General features: G+C 37.3%; 1 protein-coding gene across 1 annotated transcript in view; it reads left to right on the top strand.

The window, feature by feature from the left end:
• Positions 1 to 20,021, top strand: part of HPGD (15-hydroxyprostaglandin dehydrogenase) — a 191,530-nt gene that overhangs the window by 136,494 nt on the left and 35,015 nt on the right. The gene's annotated exons all lie outside the window — the stretch shown is intronic.

Raw genomic sequence — 20,021 nt, 5'->3', positions numbered from 1 at the left:
CTTGTGCTTTTATCTGAACAGTACATTCTGCATCAATCTGCCTTTTAAAAATCTGTTTGAAATAGGAAACTGTTTAGCAGCCCTCTAAACATTGTTGCAGGCCTGAAAACAGCTTTTTTTCTGCTTTGGAGCTTAACAGATGGCAAGTTTGCCAAGATGATACACAGAGCACAAGGCAGGTGCTGGAGTTACAGCTTGTTCTTCCAAATCTCAGGGAAGAACAGGAAGCTCTTTAAAGTTTGTCTCTCTAACCTTTCCCTTATTAGCACACTTGTTCTATATTTGTTTTGCATTTGCCTCTGTCAGTAAACACCTTTCAGCATGACTCCTGGCAATAAATTACCTTGTGAATCAAGATACTTGGGATGGATTTTAAAGTGGAGGCTGCCATTTACCAAGAACTGAAGATAATTTACTTAACAGAAGATAATTTTCAGCCTGCATAGTGAACGTATCCCAGAGAAATGTCTGCATGCTAAAATTCAGACCTGGTGCTTTTCAAATGAAGTAATGTAATTTAGTTTCCCTGTGAAACTCCTCACTTCTCATGCGAGGAAGTGTAAGGGCACATGTGAGGGGAAACTCAGGCTAATCAGACTTCAAGTCTCTCTTATTTCCTTTAGCCTTTGCATCCAACAAACTCTGCTAGGTCACATGAAACCCCTCAGAGCTCTTCCCAGAAGATTCTGGCCACACATTGCAGCAGAATCATTAATTTTCAGTCCTCTCTGTAATCTTTCTTACTCTTACTGATTCTTTTTAATGACACACACACAAAGAGAAAGACAGACAAAATATTACACACCAGTCAACTTTGATGCAATGAAAAATTTCTTCTGGAGCCCAAAATATTATTTTCAGGAACCCAATTCAGACTCTACTTCCATGGCACAGTCAGGAATATAAGACAGCAAGCACTACTATATGTGCTGGGTATTTCATCTACTGCCAATGAAGGGAGCAGCAGTTATTCTGGACAAGCTTCTCCTCCTGCTTAAGACTGTGTTTCCCTCAGGTTCCACTTGATTTCCTTTCTGCCATGAATGTCCCTCCTTGTCCCATTTTAAGAGCAAAATTTTGATTTCATCATTAAAGTAGTACATTTTCTAAAACAGCATCTCTATTAAGGTGTGTGAGAAAACATTCTATACTTTCTTGATGTATGACAAATGCTGAATGTACTGCAGTTAACTGGAAGTACTTTTGAGTAAGCACCTGCATTTGAAAAAAGGTATATAAAATTTTTAAAAGCACAGTAATAAAATGAACCCTTATTCTGCATTTACAGCTTTAAGGACTTGTCCAACCTGAAGTAAAGAGTGGAAGGAGTTACATGACTCAAGACTTTTTACTGGTTTATGTTGGATGATGCTAGCCAGTCTGCAGCAGAGAAAAGAGAAACATTACTTACATACTGTCAACATCCCATTTTTGCTCTGTTTATCTTTGTGGAGGGTCAAGTATCAGACAGAAGCCACAGTGTAGCACTGGGACTACATGAGGTGTCATCTTGGCAGCAGGAGAATTGGCGGCTACATGTCCTAGGCAAATGGTCTTCCTCCCCTTTAGTAAATTCACTTCTGTCTCTATGTGCACTAGAAACTCCAAATCCTTGCAGGAGATGTACACTGTTTTTCAATTTACTGCCCAGCAAATGCTTATTGAGTGAAGACTGAGCAATTTAAATTTATTTTCACCTACCGTCTTTCCTTTGCTTCATTTCTTCTGCTCTCCCACTCTGGCTCCCAATTTCTGTGAGAACAAGATTTCATCAGCTGATAATGCATGACCGAAAACGTTTGAAGTTCTATGGTTAGCTTCTCTTTTGCTGTTGAGTTTACTTTTACATTTTCAAAATATGTACAGAAGGCTATTAAAGCAACTACCAGCATGACTAATGAGTTGTCAGAAGAAAGCAGAAAAGAATTTAAATGCATTTCTTTTAATTTTTAATATAAAGTTCTATGGAAACAAAACAATGTGAATATGTTGTCAGTGTATCTTTTTCTGACTCTTTGGTTGCTCCTAATAGCTCTTGAACAGTTTGGCAGCTTTTAAACAAATCTTGTAGAAGGGTGGAGGTGGTTTCCATGAAAATAAATAGCCAGGGAGAAAATCCAGACCATGCAGTTTTTCAGACTTTGAGAAAAGATGCAGAGTCAGTTCATATGTTATTAAACACAAACAAATCCGCATGGGAGAGACATCTTATAAATCTGCCTGCCATAGGAAAAGTTGCTATCATTTTTAGAAACCAAAACAAGTCAGATATGGGGCACACATTTCTAGCAAAACAGGTTAGTCCTTGTGATCATTGAGCTATCTGGACCAAGAAGACACAATATTTTTGAAAGAAAGTAAAAATATCTACCACTGGTTTTTGTGAAAACAAGCTTGTTGAAAATAATTTATTCCTTGCTGGACAAATCAAGTGTTATTACGTGGTGTTACTCTAAAAATTTTGTTGATCCTGGTAAGAATCTAAATTTATTTTGCTTCTTTAACAATTAGTTTATGCCCAACATAATGTTTGCTGGATTGTAAATCATCTAAGACAAAGATACAATTTAAATTTTAGAAAGTGCTATTCAGCTCTGAGTTACAAAAATATTACTAAGACCTCAATGATATGTTAACTCAGGAAAATCTGGTAACTAAAAGGCTTTAACCTTTATTTTCTTCCAGAAAAGCAGAGCAGAGGCTTTACCTGCAAGGAAACCATTACAGCATATGACAGTACATCTTATATTAGCCTACTACATAAAAAACAGGTGCTTTTAAGTACATAACCCCTAATGTTCTTCTGCAATACAACTTGGGCAGAGCTCTAAATCTTTCAATAGTGACAGACAAAAGTAAATAATCTGTTGTAAGTGATGTAATTTTCAAAGCCTCTTTACTTTCTGTTTGCAAATGTCATAACAAAGCTTGATGGCAGCTTTTATAGCTGACACCTCACAGAATCCCTACTGGCAAAAATAATTGGCCATTTTAAAAAAATGTGCTAATTAACTATAAATCCCAATGAAACCATGGTAAGATTCCCCTGGGTTCCAGTGAAATTTGGGTCAGGTCATCCACAGATTAATGAGTTTTAAGACTAGAAGGGACTATTGAGATGATCTGTTATGACCTGGTACACATGGCAGATTGGTGGTAAGTAAATGCTGCATCAAGTCAGCAAGTTGCTCTTGAATGGGAATATATAACGCTACGGAAGAATTCAGCTTCTATCAGTTAAATTTTAGGGCCTTAATGAGAATACGTGCTGGGGTTATATGCTGGGAAGAGAGCTTTGAAGAGAGTCTTTACACCTGAACCTTTGCTAATAAAAGCAACACAACATCAGACTTATTTGGTAAACCACATTTAAAGGGAAAAAAATTGGCCCTAGAGAAGTACACTTATGGGGCTAGGCTTTCTGCTTCCTTTGGGCTATCCATCCTCACTCAGAGATGCAAATCCTTTTGCTTCAGGTGGAGGTGTACACTGGTCATCCTTGCAGGATGGCTGTGACTGCCTGAAGAACACTATACTAATAGTTAGCAGTATTCTTTTAACATCCAGTCCAAGATGCTTCAGGGCCAGCCTATATCTATTTGTTCTTGTGCCAACATTGTTCTTTAATTTAAACAGATCTGTTCCCTTGTGGTGTTTATCCCTGAGGAGAGCAATTTTATCCCCTCTCAGCCTTCCTTTGAAAAGTTAAACAAGTCACACCCTTCCACCTCCTCTCATTAGTCAGGTTCTCCATTCCTCCTGTCACCCTAGTAGACTTCCCTGCAAATGAGCTGGTTTCGGTTCATTTTTTTCCATGTCTGTGACTGGAATTTTGTCTATCCCAGATGACTGTACACCAAGGCCTAGCATCCTTGGCTGTCCTCCTGGAATTATCCTGGTGGGGATTTTTTTGAAGTCACATTTGCCTTTTTTCACAGCTCCATCCCATTAGCAATTTACAAGCAAATTCCCAATCATACCCATGCCACGGTCATCAATATGCTTATATATCTCCTCCTTAACTACTTCCAGCTGAGAAGATGCAATCTTACAGCAATTTTTTTTGTTATCAGCCCCTAAATCACGTGCTCATAATCCTTGATGAAACTCCATGTAGATGACATTATGGACCAAATTTCTTCTAGACAGATCAAACAGTAGCAAGAGACATGCACGCTTGTGTAAGAACAGTTAAAGATGAAAGCAGAGAATGAAACTGCTAAATCTTCTCATTTAACCACAACAGGATTAAGCGTAATGCTTGCTCATACAATATAAACACATTGAGAGAGAGAGAGAGAGAGAAACCCCAAACTTAGCAGCATCCAAGTGCAGAGAAATATAAACAAATACTGTAAATCAATCCACAGTGGATAGATTCTTTTTCTCTGGTAAAATATTTTAAGTTTGGAAGGGGTTTTGTTAAATATCAAAATACTGAATACAGTGAACTTATTAAAAATTCTGCATGCTTTCATTCCTTAGAAATAAGGAAGCAGGAGTAAGGAAGTGATCGTGCCCCTGTACTTGGCACTGGACTGGTGAGGCTGCACCTCGAGTACTGCGTTCAGTTTTGGGCCCCTCACTACAAGAAGGTCATTGAGTTGCTGGAGTGTGTCCAGAAAAGGGCAACAAAGTTGGTGAAGGGTCTGGAGAACAAGTCTTATGAGGAGCGGCTGAGGGAGCTGGGGTTGTTTAGTCTGGAGAAGAGGAGGGTGAGGGGGAACTTTTATCGCTCTGTACAACTACCTGAAAGGAGGTTGTAGTGAGTCAGGGGTCAGTCTCTTCTCCCTAGTAACAAGCGATAGGACGAGAGGAAATGGACTCAAGCTGCGCCAGGGGAAGTTTAGGTTGGATATTAGGAAAAACTTCTTCACCAAAAGTGTTGTCAAACATTGGAACAGGCTGCCCAGGGAAGTGGTTGAGTCTTCATCCCTGGAGGTATTCAGAAGAAGGGTAGACGTGGTGCTTGAGGATATGGTTTATTGGTGGACTTGGCAGTGATAGGTTGGCGTTGGACTTGATGATCTTAAGGGTCTTTTCCAACCTTAACTATTCTGTGATTCTATGAAATATGAGTTTTTACTTCCCAAAATTTGAACACATGAATAGCAAGCACCAGCCTGTGTAGAGAAGGCTGATTGAGATTCAAGTTGTGAAAAACTACTTGACAACTTGCTGACTATTTGTATCTCCCACCTTTTAATTCAATGCCCTTAGCAGTGGAAGGAGCACCTAACCTATTCGCACAAACAATAGTAATTACAACACTGCAGTGTTGGGAATGGCAACATGGGAATCAAGGTGCCTCATTTCTATAGTGAATGCCCCAATGACCAAATAGAGTCACTCTTCTCCATCCTGTTTTTTGTGTCTCTCAGTTTTTTCTCTGCAGTTTCCATAAGATGGACCATAACAGGAGTAGCTGAAACAGCCATTCAGCACCCAGGTAGTCAGGATGCTCCTTCAGGAGATAAAGGACATGATTTCAAAATCTCTCAGACAGAACAGAGCACCAGACCCCTGAGTCTACATCTGAATACCCTAGCCACCTGGCAAAAGGAAACATGACCTTTCACTGGTTTTGTGGATACACTCCTTCCTTTCTTTTGCTTTTCTGACAAAACCTGGAAAGCATTCCTTTTGAATAAAACATTTTGCTAAGGAGTGGAGGAGAAAAGTAAGGATCAAGCTCCTTTCCATACAGCACACAACAAAACATATTTTGATTCAATAGAAAACATATTTTTTTCTTTGAATGTTCTAGTTCAGCAGCCAAAACAGAGAACTTACTTTTTGCTTCCTTTTCCATATCTTAGTCACCACAACTTCTTGCAGCTGCATATTTTGACACTTTGACAGAAACCTCCAGGTCTGTCTAATGGCCGAGGAATGACTCTCTTTCTTGGAAGCACTGTCTGAGGCGTGGGGACACATAAATGCTTTTAAAAGGGGAACTCAGAGTTCAAGTCTGAGCTAAGTTTTCCCTTACTTTTTAGATTCTTACATGTATAACAGGGAAAGAACCATCTGCGGTGCCTTGTTTCTTATATCCAAGTGTTCATTGCTACCACCAGGGAATACTGGTCTTTTGATCTGATTCTGTACGGAATTTTGTTGTTATGCTATTACCTGTTATGGTGTTATACCTCAGGCACTGCCTTTAGCTTTTTCAAAAGCTGCAGCTAATCAGCTACAATTTGCCCAACAACAGCAATTTAAGAGCAAGAAGACTGTGTTTCCTTGTGCATTCATGCAAATTTAAAGGCAAAATATATACCACACAAGGATGACTGCTTTTGACAATTTATACTAGATGAAGTTTACACGTTAGTCTCCCAGATCAAATTCTGGATCTTTTCTTCAGTTGCTTCACATCACTGAAGAAACATTCTGCATTTACATCAACCACACCTTCTGTGTTTACCATGGCTTTTTGTTCAAAGGCTTTTTGTTCAGAACTGTCACATCATTTTATTCAGAACTGTCACATCAATGTGTCTGGCTTCTTTAATATACAGCCCTTCAGTCCCTTTGGTTGTGGTCTGGGATGCCTTCAACCCAAAGCATATCTTCTAACGTCAGACATTCCCCAAAGAAACACACTCCTAACTTCCTCAAAAAGGGTCACTGCTTTCTTTTTTGAAATGTTTATTATGAACATTTTCTCAGGCAGCAAGAACTGTGTTTTCAGTATTAGACAGTTTAGTTCCTGTTATTTTCTGTACAGTTCTGCAAGGTCTTGGAGGTTATCTGTCCTTTGTCCTAATCTAAAGAATGTGCTTTAGTAAGCAAATAGGTTTGGCTAGAAATGTAAAGCTGAAGTCAAAGTCAGTTCAGCCTTTTAAGAGCATGGGGTATATATGATTTTTAAATTCTTATCTGTTGCATATTAAATCCGAATTCTCAACAGAGTAATGCCAGTCTGTCAAAGTAGTGACTAAATTTGTAATAGCAGAAAGTTTAAATTCTATAAAGAATGTTTCACAAGATTAATTTTTTTCAGACTAAATCTTTCCTTTGATTTGTGTAAGAACAGTGTAAGCATGAAGAAGAGTTTTCAATTACACCATTCAGCAGTGATTTTGTAGTTGTTTGTTTAATGCTAATTGGGTTTATTCAGGATTTCAGTTTATTTCCTGAAACATTTTTATAATTGTGGTTGTTATTTTCATTTTCACAATTAGAGGGTGGTGCATGAATTTACTTTGACTTGACAGCATGCAATTACATGATGCCGTGCATGCAATCATGTATATGATTGTGTGAAAATAAGAAAAGGAGCTGCCAGGTTAAAAAAGTTAGACGAACACATCTTTTTAGGCCATTTTCATGGTCCCATCCACAGGATTAAAAAGAAGAGGCATATGTTGCTCAAAATACAATAAAAAAATTTCAATATGGGTTTTGTAGCAAAATTTAAAGGCTAATTCTGTCTGAGGCAGTTACTATCTTGAACATTTCAGTGATGTCTGTCAGGGTTTTTTTGACTTTTTTTAACCTTGCATTGCTGCTGCCTGATGAAAGAAAGGAAGTAGCAACTGATGCATTACTGTTTTAACTTCTGAATGCACAGAAATGCCAGTTTGCTAGAAAAACAGAGAATATGACTCACTTTGGATTTTAAAACAACAACATCGACCAGGAAAATACGTCTACATACATTCTAGGAAACTTCTCATTTGTAATGCTAAAAGTTATCATTTTTCACTGCCTATGAAGTTTTATTGTCTTGTTCCAAAACTGCAGCAGAAGCTTCTCAAAATCACTTATTCATGACATTGTGCTTTCCCATAGACACTGCTGGGACCATGTTGTTCTTCATCTGTTACAAACATACCACCTGAGTAAACTGTTCTTGTAGGACCTGTTCTTCTTCCAGTATGTTTTTATTTGCTTGATCCAAGAGGCAATGTCATCCTATGGGCAGTTGTTGGCATGGTAGGTGACCAGTTGTACTCCACCAACATAATCTCTGTACAGTAGTGCTCTTCTCATGGTACTATGGAGCCTGGCAACTGCCCTTTTTAACGAAAGAGACTATGGCAAACCTGTCACTGGAGGCAGCAGCAGCAACAAAGTCTATGCTATTCCCAAGAAGAAAGCATAACTGTGGTCAGCATCCACACACATTACATAGCCAAGTTCATGGCTCCGGGGTGTTTGCAATGATATTTTTGCTGCCTCTGAAAAGACTTGCTAAAGTCTGTTGAGCCATGCTGCTGGAATGAGCTGATGAAATCATGAGAAGCAACAGTAAGTGTTACATTCAGATAGCTAGCAGACACAGTGCTTGCCTCCTTTCACCTGAAGTAACCTTATGGGGCATATTTTTTCTGTGATTGTTTTTAATTTGCTTTATTATGTTTAATGTCCCTACCCTTTGGGGATCACAGCCAAAACATCTGCACAGCCGGCAAATGGTCATTGTACCATTCAATAGTGTCGGGTTCAAAAGCTGACAGAATTTAACAATTACCAGTGAAGAAGGTCTCTACCAAGTAATATGTCACTTGATCTCCTAGTAGGGAACTCCTCTGGCTAGGTGTTGTGAAAAAACCCAACATTTTTGCCAGAACTGAAAGCAGACCACTGTTACAGAATTAATTGGTAATCTCTGGAAAATGGCCAGGAACTGTTGAGACTTTGGAGAAGTTATCTCAGGTGATCCTAGACAGATTAGAGATGCTCTTCTGCCACATCATTTACATTCTCAGAGTGATGGGCTGTGCCTCGAGGTCAGATTTTGGTTTAGGTTAATTCATATTCACTGATTCTTGGGATTCATATTGCAAAACTTCAAGTTAGCTGTTCCACTTCCAGAAGTAGAGGACTCCTCTCTGTTTCTCCTTCTGAAGTATTGCTCAGAGGAATGCTGCCTGTGAACAGCCAGTACTGCTGTTCCTAGAATCATAAACACAGCTTGTGGCTTTGGGAACTGTGAGGTTGCCAGATCAAGCAGCAATATTGCATTATCAGAGATAGTTTTCTTTCTTTCTTGAGACTAGGAAAATTAATAACTCCCAATCCTCTTTTTCATCATTCAGAAAATATACTTATGTATGCAAACCACCTGCTCTTCTAGAGAATCCTCTTGGTGATGGCTGCTTCTACTTCTGTTCCTCTGGGCAGTCCCTTCTCTGCATGACTGTAAACAGGCACAGTTTCATATGGACAAACTCACAACTACAATAAGGGTCAGGCTTCAAGTGTTATCTCAGTTTGCTACAGTGAACCAGATATATCATCAGTGAAATGACAAAGTCAAGAGGCACATGTAATAACATGTAACAGAAGTAGAACTTTCTGGTCAAACCAGAACGAAATAGTAAAGCCACAATGGTACCAAATAGGCAATACATTTTCCAATTAGCTCGAGCACAATACCAGAAATTTTTCTGAAGCCAATACAAATTGTGTGGCTTCAGTTTACCAGTATTTTCTGTGGAAAAATGCCATTCATTAAAAATTTGGGCCAACTTCAGTGAAAACTTCTTGCAAAGCACAGAATAGATTCATAAAAACTCAGAGATCTGATCTTCAGAGTATTCTCTGCCTGAAAAATCTACCCTCTATTTAGGGGTGATACAATGATGGTACTATTTAGGAACAAACTGAGGAGCTAAAATCCTGCTATAATCACGGAAGTGAACAGTCACTTAACTGTACTTGTACAGTAAAGAATCTATACAGTAACTATTGCCATATAGTCACCACAGCTAAACACTAGTAATGAATCTATTAAGTAAATTGAAATGAATAACAGACTCTCATGTGCCAGAGGCAACATTTTTTTAGATCTTCCAAACACAAATGTAATATCTTCTTGGAGTCATCCTGAGGTAATAATTCATTTCATACTCTAGCTGTAAACATCCTGGTATGACAGACAAAATATTTAAATTATTTTTGATTTATCACCTTATTTCATTCCATGGCTAGGATTCTTTTAGCATGAGTTGCTCTGAGGTGAGCGAGCACTAGGCTTAATCTAAAATTACCTAACAATGGATTGAGAATTAATCGTTTATAAGATCTCGAACATTTCATGCCACCATGAACTCATTAACTCCTTGTTTCTACCTATGCATACGTATGGCACACGTACACATGCACATATATGCTCTGTCACCCCAGCATAATTCTTGGATCTCAGGATTGTTAAGACTATCAACAGGATATGACAGTCTTTATGTCACAGAGAAACTCATTTACTTACAGGAAATTTCTACTTGTTGCATTAGGACAGACTTGCGTCTCAGGGTTATGTTCATGATTACATTTTAACTGCTGCTTCAGAATATCTGGGTTTCTTGAATGCCCTATATCATATTTGTCAATGGGTATCTAAGACACATCTAGATTCCATTCCAAAATGATGTGGATGCCTGTGTTTACACAGCAGAATCCTTTCCATTATTGTCTCTAAACTGAACTAAAGGGTATATTACGCAGTAGAGTGCAGGTCAAAGATTTAGTTCAGTACCTGACATCTGAGCAATAACTATTTTGATGTTTTCTGTCAAAAAATATTAGGGAACAGAAGATCACACCAGAATAGCCACTGTTCAAAAGTCAGGATACTGGCTGCATTCATTAGCACATGTAGACAGAAACCATGACATACTTTCTGTTGTCTCTAAACTGAAGGAAAAAAATAGTCATATAGTCATAAGAGGTAAATCTGCATTTTTACTGACTACTGTTTATTTGCCAATGACTGTATTAAAGACAATCTATAAATATACAGACTAAGATCTTACAATTTGAATGTGAAGCTGACATTTTCTGACATATCTGGATAACCTAGTTTCTTAAACATCTGGGCACAAGACATGAATCTATTTTTCTTTGGAAATTTGGAAGAAACAGATGTTTAGTTGCAACTTCCCTGTCACAGGATACTCCATCTGTATTTCACCTTTATGATTTACTGAACTGTGGTTACCACATACTGTGTGTTTATTTCCTTTTCTCATTTTCTGTCTCTTTCTCTCTAGTTCTGGTTTTCTTATTCTACATTAATTCTGACTCCATGTGCCTTTCACAATTACAGCACTGAAAATTCAGATGGATTCTGTGACAAGAAAAAGTTGTCTAATTCCAGAAAAACAGAGAACAGTTGTCTCAAAGTAGGCTGATACTCAGCTGTATTTATTTACCTCATTTTTTCCGGAAAAACCCACCCCTTTTTAAACACTAGTCACAACTTGTTAATGTCATGATAACTGACATCTCCTGCTGATACTGCTTCTAGGTTAAATGAACAGCAACAATCCCAAACAAGAATTCAATAGACTCACAGATCTTTCTATTTTACTTTTGCATGTATCCCTCATATTTCATTCTGTGCTCTTCCTGAAGACTATTTTAGCAATATCTAGATGCAATAATTAATTCCCGGTTATGACAAGATGGATTTTCAATTTGGAGTTGATAATTCCAATTTTTGTTTTATTACCCACAAGGTGAGAAAGCAGCCTTTGCAAGGAATTATTTAGTTAGAGTTGAAATGAATAATGTTGTTATATTTTTTAACTTAAAAGCTTAAAAACAAACAACAAAAATACCTCACATAAGCCTGCCCATTTCTGCAGCTACATAAAATGATCATTTAGTTTAAAATACAGAAGCATACTTCATGAAGCACTATTTAAAGTGCCCTCATTTCAAAAGAAGGGCAGTCCCCCATATTGAAACAGTATCACCGTACAGCCTCATAGCTGTGGTTAAGACACTTTCTAGAGAGGTGGACTTCAGATCATTTTTTTTGTAGAAAGTCTTGAACCCCTTAGCCCCATATTCTGTGGGAATGCTCTAATCATTCAGGTAGTCCACAAAACAGAGGACAGCTCATCTCTCTTACCTACCCTGTAGATTTAAAGAAAGTGGCCAAAACAACCATATTTTGCCTGAAGTTAACGTCAGGCAGAACAGGTAAATATTTGGGCAGAGAAGTGTCGATTTTCAGACTGCCAATTAGATTTACATTTCAAACAGCTACAAATCTTAATCCTAAAAAGATGGCACTCACTGAAAAGAGTGGAATCTTCTGCATTAGAAGAGTTTTACTGCCAAAAATGTAGTCCCTGACACTGTTCAGCAGGGCTTTTGAGAATCAGTCTTGGATTTAGATGCTTAACCATCTACAGATCCACTCTGGGCACTTTAATATTTTTGTGGATCTTGGCCTGAAGCTCCCTGAGTCTTGATTTAAACTAGAGTAATTCTAATACTACAAGAAGCCGTAGAGGTCGACTACGGGAAAGTTACTACTACCTTTGACCCCCACGCTATCTGCAGTCAGGCATGCCAAGAGTTACTGGTGCTACTAGTACTGTACCAGCTACCAGGAGGACTGCTTCCTCACTAATAACAATGGTTGAAAGATGTAGGGCAAAAGGCTAGTATAGACACATCTCTGATTGTTAGGCTGATTATTTGTTCTCAGAGCAACAGAAGGAAGCTATGCAGTGAATTTGTGCAATAAATTAAACGTGTTAAGCAAAGTGTTTTCCCGGTTATGATATTTTCTCCAACTTTGCTGATTTCTCCAGCTCCCTCTCCCTTTTGAGTTTGCTACTGTGTTAGCTCTGCCTGATTAGTCATGCACCTAAGTGAATCAGCATGAAATAATTCATGTGTGTCAGCTTCATTGGATTACATTTAGTCATGCAATATTTGATTTGTTTTGATTTCTAGATTCCTAGTGTATGATTTTGAATTTGCACATAGTTACTCGCTAAATTTTTGGACATTTTTGCTGGCTTTTGAGACACCCTGTCTTGAACTCTCTCTGCTCCAGATGCCAGATGTGGTTAGTAACTTTGAGCTAGAGCCCAGAAACTAAAAAAAAAAGGTGAAAACAGGTATGGAAAAAGAACATATGGTGGTGCTAAGATCCACCCTCATTTTTCATGTGTAGAAGATACTCTGAAAACTTTGAGCACATAAATGCTCACAGAGGTCCAACGCTGTAATAAAATGACCTCAGAAAAACAGCCAAAAGGAAACCTGAAGGCTCCAGCCTAGCAGTACAATGGGCACTTACTAACCACCTCTGATTCAATATATAGAGTTGACTTTTGTGCCTTTTTCCTGGGAAACCCTTACATAACCAATTTCAAGAGAACATATTTCTACCCTACGGAAGATAGACATGAATTAAATAAAAAGGAATAACCAGGTTTATTTGTAAAATCAAAAAGTCCAAAATAAAATAAATAATATATTCAGGAATATGCTATCCAGAGATAATAAGAGGTATTGTGCTATTCTTCTTCTTTATGAAGAATAGTCATTCTTATACATAATTCTAGTAGGTCAATAGGCATTGCAGAGGTAGGGCATATTTTTAACATATTTTTAATATGTTGTAACACTATAATTTGTGAAAATAACACATTTTATGAAAGTTTGCTCCAACTAGTGCTTTCTTTTCCTTCATCCCCTATAAACTCTTGGTTGTCTGTTGTTTTAAACCATATTATAAAGTTTGTAGTTGAATTGTCTTTATAACATAGGATCATGATCATAACAGATTCTCAGTCCTTAGAAGCATAAAAGCCACTAAATATCTCCAGCTTGTCAGAAATTAATTTAGAATCATACAGAAATTAGATTTTTAAGCTTGACCTCAATCTCATGAAATCCAGGAGGAGAAAGAACAAAAACTCTTACTGTAAAAGTGTTAAAAATATCACATATCAAAATTACTTTTTTCTCATTTAAGCAAGAATTCATTTTTTTAAGGTATAGAATCAGATAAATTCATTAAAAGGCACTTTGAGATACATATATATGCCTTTCTTGGCACTGAACTCTATCAGCCCTGCCTAATGCCACCTAACCCATGAAGAAAAACATAAACTCACTCTGTAAATACTGTTGCCCTTTTGCCAGGTTGTACCAGTTTGGGGAGTTTGTAATGGGCTAATTTATCTTTCAAATAGAAATTAGTGACATGGAGAGCTGGACTATTTCCTAGGTGTAGAAAGGTATGGAGGCTATGTATATATGTACACACACACAAATATATTTTGATTATTGAATGCATATTGAGATAGAGAGAAGGACAGAATGGAATATACCTAAATTAGCTAAAAAAATTCAAACATTCTTCAAAAATAATCTCTTTTATTTTGAAAAATATTCTGAAAAATGTGTGGAATAGATTTAGTTAACTGATTAGACATTATAGTACTGCCATAATAATGAAAACATGAACTGTACTCATTCTGAACACAGATCCACATATTCTAAAATCCTATCTTTGATGGTAACCAGAACAGAACAGAAAAAAAAATATATATGTGTGTGTGTATATATATGTATAGTCGTTCTTCCACATTTTGCTCTCTCACCTTCAATGATGGTAATCTGGTGTCTAATTAAACTATATTTGGTTCATCATTTTTTGAACCCATGTAAAATTACCATGACCTCCTGTGGCAGTGGGTTCCACAGTCTAACTGCATTGTGCATGTTGTAATGACTCCACCCCCATTAACATCTGTCGTTTGAATAGCTAAATATTCCTTTCTAGTTAGACGTTGATGCTGAGAAGGGGATGCTGGAGCCAAATGAACAGAAGCCAAAAGCACAGGGCTCAGCCCTATGTAATCCTTAGCATTCTTATTCACAAGCTCTAAGCAGCTCAGGAGAAAAATTTCCCGTTTAGATCACCCACCTCATTCTCTCCACGAACTGTATTGAATGCTTATGTATAGAATGCCTCACTTAAGTGATCTGAATCAACCAGCTGGGACTAGGTGCCTCATATCTTAGCATTGCATCACTTACTTGGAGGTGGTTGAACAACAATTCTGTATTTTGGTCATTAACTGTAGATTTATACACATGAGATATATATATATATATATATATATATATGCATAACAATGCCAACTGGCATCATAAGCCTGAGAAAAAGTTCTGTCGATGTGGACTTCTTTAATTTCAGTGCTGGATTACGAATATCTTCAGATCACCAGAACGCTTTAATTAAACTCTGTTGAAGACTTCTGCTGCAATACTGTAAATTGCCTTATAGGTTTTGCTGTCTCAGCTGCTTAGAAATGGATTACGTAGTTCTTCATACCTAGGCTGAAATTCACAAGACAAGACAAAATTTCCCTCCAAAACTGGGAGGATGATTTTTTTATCATATCCTGGTATATCTAATAAATATTTGTACAGCACAGGCTTCAGTACCTTGTGGAAGCTTCACGTTTTAGAGTAAAAGGCAATAATTTGAAGACATTAAAAATTATGGGGTGGTTGAGTGGAAGGCTTCACGCATAGAAATATAGTCTAGTATTAGTATCTTTATTTGTTCTCCAGGCAGACAATCTGTCTAAACACATTTGTCTAATAAGCCTTAAAAAACCCTGACTAGAATTGCTGAGAATTTGAAGTTCAATTTTATGGAAAATTCTAGCATTTCACAACTACTTTTATCACTACAAAGGAATTCATAGTCAGGAAATTTCACAGTTATTCATGGAATATGAAAATGGAAATTCTGGGGAAAAAAACTGCTAGGAAATTGAAATGTATCAAGAAATATTATATATAACAGAAATTACACTGAGGCATAAGACATCCAACAGAATAGAAAAGCCCAAATAAACAATAACAAAATAAATTCCGAATGAAACACACTCATTTTGCCAAATCTTATCATCACTAAAGAAATAAGACTTCTCTTGTTCTCATTATGTTTTTCTCTTTGAAACTTGTCAAAATAAATGTGGTTCCATAAAAGAGTTGGGCTTTCCTAATACTGAAACACTGAACACCCCTACTCAGAGAATAGTGACTTGAAACATGGCGTGGTACAGGGAGCTAGAAAGGCAGAATGATCCAGCCTGATTCACTTCAACTTTACAGAAATACTTCGGTTGCCACCAGGACTCACCAGACTTCTGGTCTCACATGGTTCACAGATTTTTCGCAGAGTACTTCCCTATGTTCATTCTCATATTCTTATTTTGGATTTTTAAGTTCTAAGTTTCCAGGCTCTTTTTTCACTTGTCTTTTGAAAAAAAAAAAAAAACAACTAAGAAATGATCCTTAACATCTCTAACATTTTGCTGTTATTCAGTAATGTTACAGAGCATTAAATAATTCAAACAGGAGCAATATTTCCCTCTTAACTGATACAGCATTTTACAAAATTAGAAAAATGTATTTAATAGTATAATGCTAAGGTATCGACAATCACCATTCTAAGAAATGAAATTCAGTCACGTAAGGATGAAGGTCTAGATCCATTAAAAAAATGTCTGTATCTCAGCAGTTATGTATGTGTTTCATTTATATAGGCCTGTTAACTCCATCGACAGTGCATTATAAGATACACAGGGAAATTAGGTTTCCCAATAAACAGTCCACTTAGCTTAATACGAGATTGTTCGGCTCATTCACTGTGCAGCTTTCTAAATATGTTCAAAGGCAGTAAGTAGAAACAATAAAATGAAGGTATTTGCTGTGTCCCTGCCTTTATAATTCACTTCGTATCCGGCCCAATGAAATTTCATAGTTGCCCTGTATCACAAGAACATTAGAAGCACAAGCCCTAAAGCAGCTTAAATTTATGGGGGTAAACAATGCCTCCCAAAAGAGAGAGATGTGAATTCAAACAGTCCTCCCTTTCTGATAGGAAAAAGAGAAGAAATCACAGAGTAGGCAAATATTTTGCCATGGAATTATTCTGAAAAGTAGGAGTTGCACAACAACGTAATATACCAAGAGGAGCATTGCCATGGTGTTATGTACAAAGCCCAGATCAGTATCTGTGCCCACTGCTCACATAGCAGCATATAGGACCCATCAGGAGACTGGAAGATTTAATACAAATATGATTATGCATGTACTAGGCAAAGATTAACACACACTTTACACATTAACACTGTCAGTGAGACAGTTTTTCTGGGAAAAACAAAAACATCCAAAGGGTGCAGCAGCTGAGCACTTGTTTGAAAACTAATGAAATCCTTTTGCAGATGTGGCTCTGCATGACATGGCCAAAGTACACAAGGCATGCAGCTGAGGGAGAAATACAACATGTATTTGTGTTTAAATCTACAAAAGGTCCCAAGAATTAGGAAATCTTAATCATCTTGTCATATGCTGCATTAACAGTTTGAGTATACTAGATAACATATTGAATCCATATGAACACGACTAGCAATTTCCTTACCAGCTCGCATATGTTCATGTTCTCCAAGGCAACCACTGCTTCATAATCTCAACGTTGATATATGCCTTACTTAATCCCACCATCAAAGCAAATGTTGTTGGCTTTAAATGGAATATCCCTGCGTTGAACTAATTTCTGTTCAAATGTCTTTATGTACATTAGTTCCATCTTTACCTTACCTGTCTTTATTTTTTAATTATTTTATTTTGATTCTCAACCTTTTAACGCACTCCTACATATGCAGTTTTAGCCCTAAACGTCACCTTTAAAATGCTAAATTAACAGAAAGCTTAGGAAATTAAATACTATTACATTATGCATTTTATCCCCAAAAGATAATTTCCTGATTTATTTGTTCAGACTCATCCAGATTTCTCAATGTTTCGTTGAAATATTAATCAAAAAAAAACCAGAACTGGAAAGTAAAACATAATTATAAATGCTGTATTAGAAAATGGAATATTTTTATCAGATTTAATAAATATGAAAATTGAGTTAGCTGTCATAAAACACTTGTTGGTATCATGGAGAAAATATCCTTTGTAAGATGTTATTTATAGTTACTATAAAGCCTTTTTGCACGGCTGCTTAAGCATGGAAGGACATAGCTAGTATTGGGGCTGAGAGGGAGGAACGCAAAGGAAAGTGGAGCCTCTACTTTGGAGAAAAAGGTAATGACTCGTTAATTGTTCGGGAACAGTGGAACAATGTGGACCATGAAACTTCCAAGGCTTCCCTTCCCTTCTTGTAGGAACACCATGGCAGACCAGAGCTAAATCAAATTCCTGACTACTATTCAACGGACATAACCAAATGAATCTTACTAGTCGCAGTTCTTACTTGTCTGCACCTGCAGTTTTCCAATCTGAAGAAAACATCTGATATGAAAATGTCTTACCTGTGACATGGTAGGATTACGAAGAGTTTTAAGTGGACAAATTCTAAAGACACAGGTGAGATAACTCCTTAGATTATGTTACCAACCCTGTTTATAGTTACCCACACATAATAACCTCTAAGCAAATGGTTTATGTTCTTTTGCATGAAGATCTATAATTGTGGAAGTTAAAAATTAAAAAATTTTTAGAAACACTAAATTTGAAGAAAATAGTTTGTGCACTGCAGTAATTTCAGTGTGTGAACAAAACCAAATATGTTCTGGAAATCTTGTTTATTGTCCCCAGTTCATAGACATACGTGACCTTAATCTTCTCATACCATTCTTTTTATGAATGTGCATATATAAGGTGAAATAAGGTTAAACTATTTTTGCTGCCAGCTGCTGCCTGATTTACCTCAAGACAGAATTAATCCAATAATCGTTGAGGGTTTTTTTAAAATTCTGTAATGTAACTAGTAATTGGAAAATATGAAAACATTAAAAACAGTGTATCCATTACTTTTCTGTCAGAAACTGTCTGACTCAGCTTCCAGGGAGGCGCACAGTATACATCAGGGACATATCTAGACAATACACAGAAATACACACTGGAAATCAAAGCAGCTTCCAAAATGACAAAGCCTCATATAGAGTTTTCATGTAATCCGGCATACCTTGGTATTTGCAGGCTTTCTTCACCATTGCAATCAATTACTTTTCCAGTTTGAAGTGCATTGCTTTGTTGAACACTTTTAAGTTGCTGCAATGTGTGTTCAAAGGTTCCTTGTGCAGTTGTATTGCTTCAGTAAAAGCCATTTTCTGAAAAAGGGGGTAAAGTGATCTGCTTTCCTTCTTTGTTTTTGCAAAGTGATGCCCGGCTGCTCTGCAAATGTAAATGTATAAAGTCATGTTAATGAGCTGTAGGGAGAAATCACTTGTGCTTCTTATCGGATATTTATGGCCTTAACCCATTTTTGCACTGGAAGCATTTATAGTCTAACCATACCTCTATTCCTATTAAACATTAAACAATAAACAAAAAGTATTTATGTGTATTTTAATCCACAAGTATCATCTAGTCCAACTCACCTGCTCAAAGCAGGGTCACCTAGAGCAGGTTACTCAACAATGTGTCCATTTAAATTTTGGCTATATTTAAGGATGGAGATTCCACAAGCTCTCTCGGCAATGTGCTCCAGAGCTCACACTCACCAGAGAAAAAGTTGTTTCTGGTGTTTAAGCGGGATTTCCTGAATTTCAGGTTTTGCCCATTGCCAATTGTATCTGGGCACCACTGACTCTGGCTGTGTCTTCTTTACACTTTCCTATCAGGTATTTACACATGTTAATGACATCCCCCTCAGCCTTCTCTTGTCCGGGCTGAACAGTCCCAGCTCTCGAAACCTCTCTTCATCTGTTAGATGCTTCAGTCCCTTAGTCATATTAGTGGCTTTCCGCTGAACCTGCTGGACCTAGCACACCAAATGCATCTCACCAGGGCTGAGCAGAGGGGAAGGATCACCTCCCTCGACCTGCTGGTGATGCTCTGCCTAATGCAGCCCAGGAGGCTGTTTGCCACCTTTGCTGCAAGGGTACGGTTCTGCCATATATACAGGTTTTGTCCACCATTACTAAATTCATTGTGGGGAAAAAAAAACTTCACAGTCAACTACAATGGTGCTTTATGTTAGTTTGAATCTGCTCTTGAATCTTAAATAAACTGTTTGATTTACTTCAGACCACAGTCTTAATGGTGTGTTATGCATCTCCATTTGCATATGACATTCTAAAATTTTGGGTCTTTACTTATTTTGCAATAATTTTTAATTAGGTTTTCTGTGTGGTCACTTAAAATTACGTACTGGTGACATTACTGACTACCTAAGTATGTTACCATATTTGATGTGGCTGTGCATTCTGTTTTTATATGATTTCTGA

The sequence above is a fragment of the Phalacrocorax aristotelis genome, chromosome 4, assembly GCF_949628215.1.
Source record: "Phalacrocorax aristotelis chromosome 4, bGulAri2.1, whole genome shotgun sequence".
Taxonomy (NCBI): Eukaryota; Metazoa; Chordata; class Aves; order Suliformes; family Phalacrocoracidae; genus Phalacrocorax; species Phalacrocorax aristotelis.
This window is presented reverse-complemented; position numbering and strand designations above follow the sequence as displayed.